At 31.8% G+C, this 15790-nt stretch overlaps 1 pseudogene; it reads left to right on the top strand.

The window, feature by feature from the left end:
- The window catches only part of LOC149555185 (DNA mismatch repair protein MSH2-like), a 177497-nt pseudogene that overhangs the window by 62690 nt on the left and 99017 nt on the right, over positions 1-15790 (top strand).

The following is a 15790-nucleotide window of genomic DNA, read 5'->3' as shown; positions in this document are numbered from 1 at the left end:
AAAAGTTTACAATTTGATATATCAAATCCAAACAATAGACTGGCCCATGACCTAATATTTTTCGTATTTTACTTGTATGCTAGATGGTCTCTCTCAATTATCATCTATCCAAAACCATTGCATTATGGAGGTTGAAGCATGCAATGTTATATTGAGCAAAGAATCTCCACCATAAAGATTTGGAAAACTAGAAAGTAAAATTTTTTAGATTGCTATTCAAAGAGCAGAATCACGTTTTTGTGTTTTAGCCTTAGATTTGGAGCTATTTTTGAGCAACAAATGATGTTTTCTATATCTAAATTTTCCCTCAAACCGTTTCTCATAACTAGATAGCAAGTTTTCATCTTTTTTATGCATTCTTGTGAAGCAGACAGCCCCCAAAATGCCCAGCATCTCCAAAAATGACCCAGATTTGAATACTTGTGAGGTGTTTTTATTTTGGCTTTCTCTAATGATCGAGACTGTAGCACTTTGCACCATCTATTTATTAGTACATTTTGTATGTATTTTTCCCTCTATCACCTATTTGCTGCCCTCAGCTGTAAAAGAAAATATAATCACTAATGTAAAAATGAATCTATTACTTATACATTTCTTGTGTCACATATATTCTATGAAAAGCATCTAGATGTTTTGATCTCTCTTATTTGGTGCCCTTTTTTCTCCACTGTGTGTTATCCTCTTAAATATTTTATTTCCTTATCTCACTGGTATATGAACATAATATCTATTAATGAATTTTTTGAACCATAATTGCATGTTTTTGTTGGTCCATGGGCTGCTTCAATCTAATCTGGTGCTTAATGCAATGTAGGTGCCAAACAAAGATCGCATAGCAAAGACGGTTCTGCTCAACTTCAATCTCTGAGGTAAAAGTCCCATTAGTGATGCTTTTTGACAACTTCAAGTTGGGATATGCTCCCTATGAATGTCAGATTGGATGTCTAATTCAGAATTACTGAGATGTCCAAAGTATGTTGGATTCTAGATGCCTGATGTCAATTCAGGTTTCAAATCACCCTTCCAATCTAATCACATGGTCTTTCTATATGGTTGGCAGCAAGTGTCTGAATTATATGCTTTGGTCTTATCCCTGTTTATTTTATTTCCCCCTTCCCTCATTTCTAAATAGTTTACAATGCTTGAATCCTCCTCAAGAGATCGTGTAAATTGATGTATTTCCTATTTATTTATTTTCTCTTCAAAATCTATGGTGCTTGAAGGTTTCACATGGACATCTTTTTTTGATGGAGGTCATTGTTTATGGTGATATGTCATATTCGTCTGATTTTATATCTTATATTTTATGTCCAATCTTCTCTATTTACAAGATGGCAAGATCGTTGCTCTGATACCACTTGTAATGTCCTGTTTCAAGGCATTTACTAGTTTTTCCCTTTTTTTGTATTAGTTTGATAATATTTTCATCTAATCCCTTACCAATGTTATTAATCCATATATTTATAGACATAGCTATATAGAAAGGGTCATGTCCTTTCGTAATATTAATTATATTATATTAATAATAATATAATTATATTAATTATATATTTATATTAATAAAATTGATTATATTAATTATTATCATAAGATATATTATATCAATAATTATATTATAGCATATATTATTTTAATAATATATCAACAATATATATTATATTATATTATATTATAATATAATACTTTATTAATATAGTATTGCTATATTAAAATATATCTTTATCATTATTTATTATTTCATTCGTATTTTCATATTACTATTATAATACAACATATATAATATGATATTATTATATGATTATAATAAAATATTATTATTTTAATATTATTATTAATATTACTTTATATAAATTATTTATTTATTATTTAATTTACTTGCCAAAATGGGGATATCACACAAGTTGTTCTATGTAAGCTTCCTCTTTAAGAATACAGATTTTACATCCATTTGATAAACTTTAAATCCTTTATGTGCAACATAAGCAAATAAAATTCTAACAGTTTCTCATCTTGAAACAAGAACAAAAGTTTTACCATAATCAATAACTTCTTCTTGAGAATAAAAATTTACATACTAACCTTGCTTTGTTTCTGGAAACTTCTCCATCTTTATTTAACTTATTTCTGAAAACCCATTTTGTGCCAATTATATTTGTATCCTTAGGTATAGGAACAAGAGTCCAAGTCTTATTCCTCTTCATCTAATCAATTTCTTCATTCATAGCTTCAATCCAACTTTCATTATCTAAAGCATCATTAACATTTCTAGGTTCAAATTCAACAAGCAAACATGCACCTTTCAATTTCTTTCTTGTCATTGTTCCATTTGATTTATCTCCAATGATTTGATTAGGTGCATGGTGTTTTCTGACATATCATGCCAACATAGGTTCTTTGGATTTAGAATTTGTTTTACTAACCTCTTCATGATCTTCTACATCTAGCTCGAGTCCTACTGACTATAACTCAAGTCCATTAGACTTGGTTTGCTCTGGCAATAGCCCAGTAACTTCTGACTGTGACTCGGGTCCTTTAGATTATGACTTAGGTTACACTAGTTGCAACTTAGTAGCTTTTGGAGATTTTAGGGACTTGGGAGGTGAGTTCTCCTTACTATCAAATAGATTTGGCAATGTATCAGGTTCATAGTACACAAAAATTTTGTAATTCTTAGGTTCTTTGTTACTTTCTTCTCCACTCTTTTTAGAAAACTCATTAATTCTCACATGTGCACTTTCTATGATTTTATGTGTGGACAAATTCAAACATTTGTATGCTTTACTTCTGTAGGTGTATCCTAGGAATATGCCTTGATCACCTTTGACTTCAAATTTACCTTTCCTAGATTCCTTCAAGATATAACATTTTCTACCAAATACTTCCAAGTAACTTACATTAGGTTTATAGTCATACCATAGTTCATAAGGAGTTTCATTTGAGTCTTTCTTCAACTGTACTTTGTTCGAGGTATGCACTATAGTGTTGATTATTTTCTTCCAATATTTGATAGCAACATTCTTTTCTATCATCAAAGTTGTTGCACAATCCATTATGGATATGTTACTTCTTTTAGCTATACCATTATGTTGTGGTATACTAGGGGCTGATAGTTGTCTTTTAATTTCTCTTTCAATGTAGAATTCATTGAACTCATTAGAAATGAATTCACCACCTCTATTTGATCTCAAACACTTTGGCTTCTTTCCAATTTATTTCTCTACTCTTTCCAAATATTATTTAAACTTTTGAAATGCTTCAAACTTTTCTTTTAGATACATTATAGTCATCATTCTATAATAATCATCAACAAAAATAATAGCGTACTTATCTCCACTGTAACTCTTGATTCCAATAGGTCCACATAAATTTGTATGAACTAGTTCCAAGACTTCTTTAGAATTATAGTCCTTGCGTTTGAAACTTGTCTTTCCCATCTTACCAATTTGATAGTTTTTGCATAGGCCCATATTAGGTTTCCTAAGGCTAGGAATACCTCTTACTCTTTTCTTCTTTCTTTTTTTGATTAGGTTATCAAAGTTCACATGACATCACCTTTTGTGCCACAACCATCTTTCTTCTACTTGAGAAATAAAACATGAACTTTCACTGAGATCTAGGTAGAATAGGTTACCTTTTGTTTGTTTGCTAGACCCAACTAGATTTCCTTTTTCATCTAGCAGTTTGGCCTTCCCATTCATAAATTCTACCTTGAATCCAATATTATTCAATTGTGCCACACTTAGTAGTTTATGTTTTAGTCCTTCAACCCAATAAGCATTATCACATCTAAGTGCATTGGTTAGTGAGATACATCATTTTCCCTTTATGCAACAAGGTTCATTATTTTCATATCTCATACTACCACTATCATAATGTTCCATATGTTCAAACTTTGTTTTGTCACCAATCATATGATGTGAGCAGCCACTATCAGTAATCCACGTATAATTTTTTCTAATATGAGAGATAACTTCCATTTTATCTCCTTCATCATTAGATTCATCTTTTATAGCAATATATACCATTTCATCTTCACTACTATCTAAATCTTTAGCCATAAAATAAGATTTCTTGCCTTTGTCCTTGTAGCCTTTATAGTTTTTGAAATCCTTCTTGCCTTTGTACTTGTTGTGCTTCTTTTCATCTTTGTCTTCTCTATTTGTACACCTTGTTGTAATGTGTCATACTTCTTCACAAGAGAAACAAATTAAAGGAATCTTTCCTTTGTATTTTCCTTTTCCCTTGGGACATCTTTTTGCAAGTAATGCCTCAATAGTTTCAATATCACTATCAAAACTATCTTCCTCTTCACTTTTAGATTGTTTAACTTTTGACCTTTTGGCTTTCTTCTTTAGTGACAACTTGGCTTCAAATGCAAACTCAAGATTGCTAGAACTAGGAACATAATTATCATAATTATCTAGCTCAAATGTTGTCAATCTTCCAACTACTACATCTAATGTTCATATCATTCTCTGAATTGCATCTCATTTCTTGAACTATTGATACTCTGATTGCATATATAGGAAGAAGTGTTCTAAGAATTTTACTTACCACTATTTAATCTTCAATCTTTCCTCCAAAATATTTGATAGCACAAACACTGGCTTTAATTCTTTCACTATATTTTTCAATGTTCCCATCTTCACTTATCTTTATTTGATCAAATTGTCCTCTGAGACTTTCAGCTTTAGCCCTTCTTACATTATCATCTCCTCCATAGATGCTTTTTATCTTGATCCATATTTCATGAGAAGTTTCATAATCTTTGACCTCATCAAATTTGGCATAGTTGAGGGATGAAGAAATATCAATCATCATGATGTTATGACTTTTCTCTATAATTTCTTCAACAGTCATAGTTCCAGTAGGTTTCGTGTATTTGGTGTCTAGATAATGTATCCTTAAATCTCCAATGTTTGCCAAGTGTAGCATCATGATTTCTTGCCATGCCTTGAAGTTATCTCTATTCAATTTAGGGATCTCCCTTCTATAAGACATCCTAATCTTTAGCTTATGTCCTTGAAACCTTTTTCTGCAAGCACTAAGAAGCTCTGGTACCAATTGCTGGAAATATAAGAGTAACTAAGAGGGGAGGGGTGAATCAATTACTACAAAAATAAATCTAGAACTCGTAGATGTCAATACAAATCAAAACTTTGATTAAACTGAATATTGCTATTACTCGGCAAACACACAAGAACTTAGTTTACACTTCCAAATATTGAATTTTAGTAAATATTGAAATAAATTGGTAAATGCTTAATATAAAAATATTTAGATATTATCTATAATTATCCTTATTTTAACTTAGTTTCCTACACATAGAATAAATAGCATGAACACAATTGACACCAAGATTTAATGTGGAAACTCAATTTGGGAAAAACCACTAATTGCAACTAGTTACTGATTTTCACTTTTCTAAAGTGAGCCCTATTAGGAGCTAAACCTGTTAATGGTTACAAAACACATTTTTAGGTGTGATCCTATTAGAGGATTTGATCACCCTATTAGGAGTGGCCTTGTTAGAGGTCTTTAGACACTTCAATCTAGAAATGCTAGCTTGGTAGAGGATTTACAAATAGTTGTTAAGCCAACTTTGTTAAGAGATTTAGATCACTACTACAATGGTTAGAAACTAATAATGAGATGACCTAATTTTTGATGCAATTGAATTACTAATTACAAATCTCTATTCCGACTTGTATACTTGATCCTTTTTGATCGAATGTATCTTTGCAGCTCCACAAAGATATTCTATTTATCCTTCTAATTTGCTTCCTCTAAGCATCCTTCAAATCTCTTATTTTTTTCACTTCTTCAATCCTTAACTTGACCTTATATTTATATCTTACACATTGTCAAGTTAGCTTCAATAAAACTTAGAATACTTCATATTCATCTCCTTAGTTGGCTAGAACCAACAAACTAATCAATTGAACTCAATATGGCAAAACAAGAAAATCCTTGGTTAGTCGACCCTGCTCAATAGACACTAACCAAAATTTATTTTCCTTCATTAACTAAGTGAACTCAGTTAACACTGCATATCTACAAAATTCCTTTGGTAACCAAGTGAACTTAGTTAACATTGGTTCCATCCAACATTTCCTTCATTAACCAAGTGAACTCGGTTAATACTCAACTTTTGTTAACTTTCCTTTGACACTTGAATGAACTTGGTAGACAATGACTTTTGTATTTGGCATGCACAAGAATTCTCAATAGACATAGAAACTACCTTCAATTCTTAAGTGAGCTCAACATACACTGACTGGTAATGATATGACATTTAGTGCAATATCAAAGACAGTGCACAATTAACCAATTATTTTTAATAGTACCCAGACCAAAGAACAAGAATGTGATTGGAACCAAGTGGGTGTACAAAAAAAAGTTAGATGAGAATGGTGAAGTCACAAGGAATAAAGAAAGATTAGTTTGCAAGGGATATGCACAAGAAGAAGAAATTGACTATGGAGAAACATTTTCCCCAGTTGCAAGATTGGAAGGAGTAAGAACTCTGCATCCTTACTCTACATACAAAGGTTTCAAAGTTTATCAAATGGATATGAAGTTAGAATTTTTGAATGGTATACTAGAAGAGGAGGTTTATATAGAACAACTTGAAGGATTTTTTGATCCAAACAAGAAGAACATAGTATCTAGACTACACAAAGCTTTATATGGTCTAAAGCAAGCCCCAAGAGCATGGTATGAAAGGCTTCATAATTATCTTGTGAAGATTGATTTTGAAAGGACTGATGATAATAGGAATCTATACTTGAAGACAGAAGGAGGTAAAGGTATTTTACTAGCTGAATTTTTTGTTGATGATATCATATTTGGAGCTCAAAATGCATTATGTAAGTCATTTCCAAATGAAATGAAGCAAGAATTTTAGATGTCTATGTTTGGAGAGATCAATTGTTTTTGGGTTTGCAAGTTTATCAGATGAAATATGGTATATACATCACTCAATCTAAGTATGTGAAGGAAATATTGAAAACTTTTGGATTGGAGGTTTCAAACCCAATTAGCACTCCTATGGTGATAGGACACAAACTTTCAAAAAGTGATAATTTTGTTGAAGTGAATCAAACATTGTACAAGTCTATGATTGGTAGTTGCAATATGTAGTACATAGTAGACCTGATATTTCATTAGCTATTGAAATTGTTGCAAGATTTTCTATGAATCCTAAGGAGAATCATTTGATGGTTGTTAAGACAATTATGAGATATCTAAAAGGAATAGAAGATTATGGTCTATGTTTATTGGGTTGGAATCATTGATGACAGAAAGAGTACAAGTGGTGGATCATTTTTCTTAGGAAATAGATTGGTCACATGGACAAGTAAGAAACAAATATATATATCTTAATCTACTACTAAAGCTAAATATGTGGTTGTTGCAGTAAATTGTACAAATGTGGTATGGATCATATAGCTACTCAAAGGTATGAAGGAAGAAATCACTAAACTTGTGGTACTTTATTGTAATAATACAAGTGTTATAAACATATCAAAGAACCTTGTGATGCACACAAAGACAAAGCACATTGCAATCAATTATCATTACTTGAGAGAGTTGTTTCAAGATAAAGAAGTGAGAGTGGATATGTGAATACAAAAGAATAGATAGTTGATATATTCAAAAAAGATTTCCTTAAGGATGCACATGAATATCTTAGAAGTAAACTATGGGTGATACCCCTATCCTAAGCTTCTTAAGAAGCATGAGTAGTGCCCTGCATCAACTGAGCTAAATGATGTATCTTACAACTTGATAAAGTGGATATTACTTTAGGAGCTACCTAAGTAATGAAGGAGTTGAATCAAAAGATTTACACTCACATGCAAGGTGATGGAGGGAGAAACTAAATTGACTATATTTACATGAAAAAATGACAAGTCTTTGGTATTTTTGTAAAAGAGAGAGATATTAGAAAGAGTGAGAAAACTTGAGGGAGAGATATTCATAAAGAGGGAGAAATAAGTCAGAGGGAGATATAAGATACATTGAAGGAGATTGAAAAAGTAAATACATTACCCTATACAAAGGAAGGGAATAAACTGATAAAGGGAGAAATTTCAAAGATACTATTTTCTTTTTGGTATTGTTGTTGGTATTAGTTTTTCATCAATGCCAAAGAGGAAGATTGTTGAAAAGAGATTTTTTTGAAGTGAAGAGCCTACAGTGGAAAATAAATTATTTTTTTAATAATGTCAAACCTACTACCTACTGGTGAGCTTTTTTTTTTTTGGTCTAAATGCTATCATGTCATTGACTGATGAAGAGGATTTGAAAAGAGGAGATAACAAGAGAACCTAGAGAAAGGTTGAGTTATTTGGTGTATAAAAAGAGCACTAAGACCAAGTAAGACATTTATACTATAGTGTATTATTTATCTACTTAAAGTCTAAATTGAAGGATTACTTAAGAAAATTTTGGAAGAAGATCAAGAAAAGTTTTTGCCAAGCCTTGTTGAGTAGAAAATAGTAGAATCTGAGTGAAAATCAAGAGGTGTTGAGCAAAGAAGAAAATAGTGCAAGCCAAGTGAATGTTGGTATATGCCAAGCCAAGTAAAGTTTAGTTGGTGCCGAGCATCAGTAAATTTTACTATTTTCTAAGTGAACTAGTGTTGGATGAGTGATAGAACAACATAGATGTCGAGTGTCAATAAACAACATTGAATCAAACATTTGATGAATCTGGGCTAACTAATTTGATTTCTTGAATTATGTGAAGCATGTGGAAGATGACTATGATGAGTTGGTGGCAAAAATTTCAAGGCAAACCATTTTGAGGTGAATTCAAGGAAGATTAGAGAGAAATTTTCTAGAAGGAACTCAAATGGAAAAGTGGGTAGATTCATTGAATCCTACATAACCCTAGAATGGACGATTATGGTTAAGTGATCAAAGATCTAAATTCTCTATTTATAGAGATAGTTGGCCAAAAGCAAAGGTTGTCATGTAAAAGAACCTAAGGAAGATAGGGAGTCTAGGGTATTGCTTCATGTAGTTGCCAAATAGAGAAGACTACAGTTGGCATACAAAGCAAGAAGGCTTAAAGAGGATGAATGCTTAAAGGGTGAACAAGCTATTATAGCTTAAGAGTATGAATGCCAAGAAGAATGGAGAACTAAAATAGAGATCTGTAATCTACAAGTGAGTTGTATGTTTTTATCATATCAGGTCCTGATGTTACTTTCTAACAACTATATCAGTTTGGATAAAATCTTTTAAATTAAGGTTGACCTAACAGTCATTTGTAAATCCTTTAACCAGGTGACATTCTAATGGAATGTTCTAAAGTCCTCTAGAAAGGCTCACTCTTAACAAGATGATTGAAATCATTTAACTAGGTCACATTTAATAGTATGTATTGTAACCTTTAATAGGGTTGGCCTTTCACAAGGCATCACTTCAGAAGAGTGAGAATTGGTAGCATGTTACTAGTGGTTTTTCCCAAATTGGGTTTCCACGTAAAATCCTTGTGTCAAATTGTGTGAATGTTCTTATGGTACTTCATGTTTACATTTCTACAAAGTTATTTTGACCTAGGACAACAACCTACTAAGTCAAGGTAGTGTATGATCTAATGGATGCATGCATATTAAGGTTTTATGGATATAGATCTAATTTGCACTAAAAAGTTTTATTTGTACATCTAGACCTTGGATAACTGATTCACACCCCTCTCAATAATTCTAAAGAATTCAAATTTTATATATATATATATATATATAATTTTATGAAAGGTAGACCCAAAATGAATCTAAACCCAATCCAAAGAAATTTCAGTGAATCTTGAACCTAAATCAGTACCCAAATCCAAACTGACAACCCCAAATTTCTTGACCTCAAGGAATTTCAAAATAGGATGCTCAAAAATGTCCACTCCTTCCCACATTGAATCCTCAAATGAAAGATTCTTCTATTTCACAAGATACTCCAAAAGAAGCCTGTTCCTCAACCTCTTTTCCCTCATAGCAAACACCATTGCAAGTTTTAGGATCATTTTTTTTTCATCATCCACAAATGGAAGCACTTGTGGAGGGACATTTTTCTACCTGAGGGCTTTCTTCAAATAGGAAACATATAGAATATTATAAATTATGATGCTAGCTGGAAGTTCAAGCACATAAACTACTTCACTAATATCTTCCTTAATACATTGTAGGGTCCATTAAATCATATATTTTGGTACTCGGATCAAACTTCTAAATATCTACCTCTGTCATTGCTAGCTATCCACTGGTATTGCTTTCCCACATGCAACAACTATGATCTAAAAATAAGCAACTTTTGGTGTCATGGTTATCCACTTGTCTTGCAATGGCACAAAAGAAAAATAAATTAATTAATAATTTGACTCTCTCTTGTGTCTTAAACTTTGATCAAACTTCTAAATATCTACCTCTACCATATCTAAAATTAACTTCACATTATATTGTAACTCTGGCATAGGTGTTTGATCCTCAATAGCTTTCATTTCATCATTTCAACATCAAAATTTTCAAGTTTCATCTTCATTATATGTTTGTTTATCAATGATTTCCTCCAATTCAATTATGGTGTATCTCAACTAGATGCTCCAATGATGCAATCACCCATCAATATCCGGATTGTGCAAGAACTTATTGTTTTGTAGAATTTAGATAGATATTGACAGTTCCAAAGCCATAAACCTAAAGACCATAATGTATGCTTACCAACTTAGGGAAAAACTAGATGTCATTTTCTTGTGCATATGTTTCAATTACTTCCTTCAAACTCAACTAAGGTGCACCCATGGAATTATTTAGGTGAACCCCACTACCCATGGAAATTGAGGCTTTTTGTTGAGCATATGTTGTTGTTGCTTGTTGTTGCTAAAGTGCCTCAAATTTTCATTGATTTTTCATCCTAAGATAGCTTACATTCTCTCTAGCCCTATGTTTTTCCATAGTCATACCCTTTGCAACTTGATTCATTATTTCAAGGTCTATATTTAGCTAACTTCTTATCCTCCTATTAGCAATAAGCTTAGGAAAAATAGTCCTTTCCACCCTAAAAACTATTGTGTTACTTTATTAATATTGGGACTTGAACAAAACCAATGATATAAAACCTGTTGTCACTTTGGAAAAAATGTTGCCTCCAACATTGCAACCATATGATAAATGGGAATAGCACATGCCCAAGCCATAACCCAATTAAATTGGTCTAGTTGTTAATTAGTTGGGTTGATTACAAATTCATGTAGAATTTTTTGATTTATGGAGGAGTAAACTAGATATTGAGAGAAGTGTGAATCAAAATCTATAAAACTTTATACTTTTCATAGGTTCATCCATATTTATCAATAACTTGTGCATGAAAAACTATAAATGTAAACTCGCTTGTAACATGTAAATTAGTTCAATCACATGTATGAAAGTAATAACACATAACACAACATTTTTTACCTAGAAACCCTCCGAGGTGAAGGTAAAACTAGGGTGGGAATGACACCCACAAATCTTTGCTACTATAGTAATAAAGTTAACTAGTTAAGGTTACAATGTTTGACCATAAAATATTACCTACTCTGTGATGAGTCTATCCTATTAAAGATTTAAGAAACTATTAGATTTTATCTTGTTAAAGGTTTTGACACTCACAACTACGTAAGTACTTTGTTAGAAGATTTAAAATGATATGTTAAGACCACTCTATTAAGAGATTTACCCTAATTCAAGTCATCAAAGTTGATTTAGTACCTGACTCTTGGTTTGCTTTGCAAGTTGATTTTAAGTCTCCTCCTTATTAACTGATCCTCTCCTTCAATCTAATAACACTTGTCTCTCTCTTTCACATTCACTATTTATGAATAGGTCACATGCTATGTTAGATGATTACAGAACCCTTGAATGGCTTCTAATCTTCTCAATGTAATGTTTCATATTTGCACATATACTCTTCTATTATCTAACCTTCTTGTTATGTATATAATCTAGGTTAAGATCATTGCTATTTAAAGATTTCCATAAAGAGTGTTCTAGATGGTTCTAGGTTTTCCCTCTTCATCCTAATCATTGAAAATACACATAGGGAAATGTGATCCATATCATGTAAATGTTTTATAACAACCTCTTCAAGTATTAAATAAACTTTTCAAGTTGGTGTTGTATATAATTGATTAATTGTGTTGTCTTTGATGTTACACAAATGTCATAATCATTATCAGTCAATATATAACAAGCTCACTTAGGCAATGAAGATAATTCTCAATGTCTACCGAGTGTTCATGTGTTTGCCTAGATCAAAAGGTAGTGTCTACCAAGTTCACTCGAGTAAAGAAAAATTGGATGGAACTAGTATTAACCGAGCTCACTCGACTTCCAAAGGATTTTTGAAAGTTTTTAGTGTTAACTAGGCTTCTATTGGTTAACAAAGGAAATCACTTCAGAGTTAGTTTCTACCAAGAAGGGTCGGCTAGTAAAGGATTTTTCTATTTTGTTGTATTGAGCTTAATTAGTCTATCTATTGATTCCAGCCAACTTAGGTGATGAATATTGATTATTGTAAGTTTTATTTGAGCTGACCTAACAAAGTGAAAGGTATAAGTATAAGGTCAAGTTTTGATTTCAAAGTATGGTAGAATGTGTGCAAGTGAGTGCAAGAAAATGTGTGAATTATGGTGATGTGATTGAAGATCTATTGGTAAGCAGAAGAAGCAAATTTGAAGGATAAGCATTATATCTTTGAGGTGCAGAAAATTCATATTTGATTAGGAAGGATTAAGTACAAGCCAAAATAGAGATTTGAAATCAAAAATTAGTTTCATTCAAATTAGGTCAACTTGTTGTTACTCTCTAACCATTGTAGCAGTGATCTAAATCTCTTAACAGAGTTAGCTTAACAACTATTTGTAAAGCCTCTAACAAGGTGGCAATTCCATTGAATTGTTCTCAAGACCTCTAACCAGGCCACTCCTAATAGGGTGATTAAATACTTTAATAGGGTCACACCTGACTATGTATTTTGTAACCATTAACAAGGTTGGCTCCTACCAAGGCTCACTTCAGAAGAGTGAAAATTAGTAACTAGTTGCTATTGGTGGTTTTTTTCTGAATTGGGTTTTCACATTAAATCTTGATGTCAAATGTGTTCATGCTATTTTATTTATGTGTTTGCAAATAAGTTAAAGTAATGTTAATCACAGATAACATTTAATGGTTTTTAAGTTAATCTTTTACTGAGCTAATCCAGTTACTACCGAATTATAGCATTCTGTGTGTTTACTGAGCTTCAACAGTATTTAGTTATTTGTTTGCATTTTGTACCGACATCAAAAGGGATCTAGAATTTATTTTTGTAGTAACTAATTTGCCCCTCCCCTCTTAGTTACTCTTCTTATATTTCCAACAATTGGTATTAGAGCATTTGGTGCTTGCAAAGAAGGTTTCAAGGACCTAAGCTAAAGATCAGGATGTCTTACAAATGAGAGATTCCCAAGCTAAATAGAGACAACTTTGCAACATGGAAAGGACTAATGAGATTGCATCTAGCTACCATCAGTGATTCAAGTTGCAAGTATCTTGATTCTAAATATAAGACTCCCACTAGAACATTATCAATTGAAGATATTGCTGAAAAGAAGAATCATAATATCATGATGATTGATATTCGTCTGCTCTCAATTATGTTGAATTTGATGAGGTAAAAGATTTCAAAACTACTTTTGAAATGTGGAACAAACTAAAAGATATCTATGGATGAGATGACAATGTGAGAAGAGCCAAAGTAGAAAGCCTTAGAGGACAATTTGATCAAATGAGAATGAGAGAATATGAAAACATCAAAAAATATTTCAAAAGAATCAAGGCTAGTATTAGTGCAATCAAAACATTTGGAGGAGACATCAAGGATGCAAATATTGTAAGTAAAGTGCTCAGAACTCTTCTTCATGTTTATGCAATTAGAGTATCTGCTATTTAAGAAATGAGATGTGATCCAACTAATAAAATAGGTTTAGATGCTCTAGTTGGAAGATTAATAACTTTTGATTTAGATCATTATGATAACTATGTTCTTGCTTCAAGGAATATTGAATCTACATTCAAAGCTAAACTCTCACTCGAAGGAAAGGGCAAAAAATCAAAATTTAGTCAATCAAGAAGTGAAGAAGATGAATCATCAAAAGAAAGTTCAAATGGTGTTCTTGAAGTTGTTGAAGCCCTGCTTGCAAAAAGGTATTCTAAAAGAAGAGGAAAGTACAACGGTAAATTTCCTCTTATTTTCTTTTCTTGTGAAGAAATTGGTCACATTGTTGCTAGGTGTCCAAACAAGGAAATGAAGGATGAAAAGAAAAGCAACAAGCATAAAGGTAAGGACTTCAAGAACTACAAGAACTTCAAGGACAAAGGTAAGAAATCTTGCTTGATAGCTAAAGATTCTAATAACAGTGAAGATGAAATGGTTTATATTGTTGTGAAAGATGAATATGATGATGGAGATAAGATGGCACTTATCTCTCATGTTAGCAAAAATTATATATGGATTATTGATAGTGGTTTTTCACATCATATGACTAGTGACAAAACAAAATTTGAGCATATGGAATCTTATGATGGAGGTAGTGTAAGATTTAGAAACAATGAACCTTGTAATATAAAAGAAAAAGGATGTATCTTGTTAACTAAAAAAACTTGTGTGTGACAATGCTTATTGGGTTCAAGGACTAAAGCATAATCTACTAAGTGTGGCATAGTTGAATAACATTGGATTTGAGGTAGAATTCATGAATGGACAGGCCAAACTACTGGATGGAAAAGGAAATTTGGTTGGTTCTAGCAAGCAAACAAAAGGTAATCTATTTTATCTTGATCTCAGTGAGTGTTCATGTTTTATTGCTTAAGTAAAAGAAAGCTAGTTATGGCACAAAAGCCCATGTCATTTGAACTTTGATAATCTGATTAAGATAAGAAAACATAAAAGAGTAAGAGATACTCTTAGTTTGAAGAAGCTTGACATGGGTCTATGCAAGAATTACCAAATTGGTAAGATGGGAAAAAAAAGCTTCAAAAGCAAAGACTATCAGTTAGAAGAAGTCTTGAAAATTGTTCATACAAACTTATGTGGACCTATTGGAATAGAAAGTTATAGTGGAGAAAAAAAATTCATTCTCTTTGTTGATGATTACTCTAGGATGATGACAGTAATGTACCTGAAAGAAAAATCAGAAGCTTTTCAAAAATTCAAGTGGTATCTGGAAAAAGTAGAAAAAGAAATTGGAAAGAACTTGAAATTCCTAGGATTAGATAGAGGTGGTGAATTCATTTCCCATGAATTCAATGATTTTTTCATTGAAAGAGGAATCAAAAGAAAAGTATCTACTCCTCGTACACCACAATAGAATGGTATAGCAGAAAAAAGAAATAGATCTATCATGGATTGTGCAAGAACCCTAATGATTGAAAATAACATTGCTATCAAATACTGGAAGGAAGCTATCAGTACTATAGTTCATACCTTGAATAGAGTTCAGTTGAAGAAAGATTCAAACAAGACAACTTATCAGCTATGGTATGGCTACAAACCTAATGTAAGTTACTTGAAGGTATTTGACAGCAAATGTTACATACTAAAGGAATCTAGAAAAGGAAAATTTGATGTAAAAGGTGATGAAGACATATTTCTAGGATACTCCTACAAAAGAAAAGCATACAAATGTTTGAATTTATCTACTCATAAAATCATAGAGAGTACACATGTTAGAATTGATGAATATCAAAAAAGAGTGAAGAAGAAAGCAA

This window comes from Cupressus sempervirens, chromosome 5, assembly GCF_028749045.1.
Source record: "Cupressus sempervirens isolate cs-2001-9-10 chromosome 5, ASM2874904v1, whole genome shotgun sequence".
Taxonomy (NCBI): domain Eukaryota; kingdom Viridiplantae; phylum Streptophyta; class Pinopsida; order Cupressales; family Cupressaceae; genus Cupressus; species Cupressus sempervirens.
Note: the sequence above shows the minus strand (reverse complement) of the source record. Positions and strands in the feature narration are given on the sequence as shown.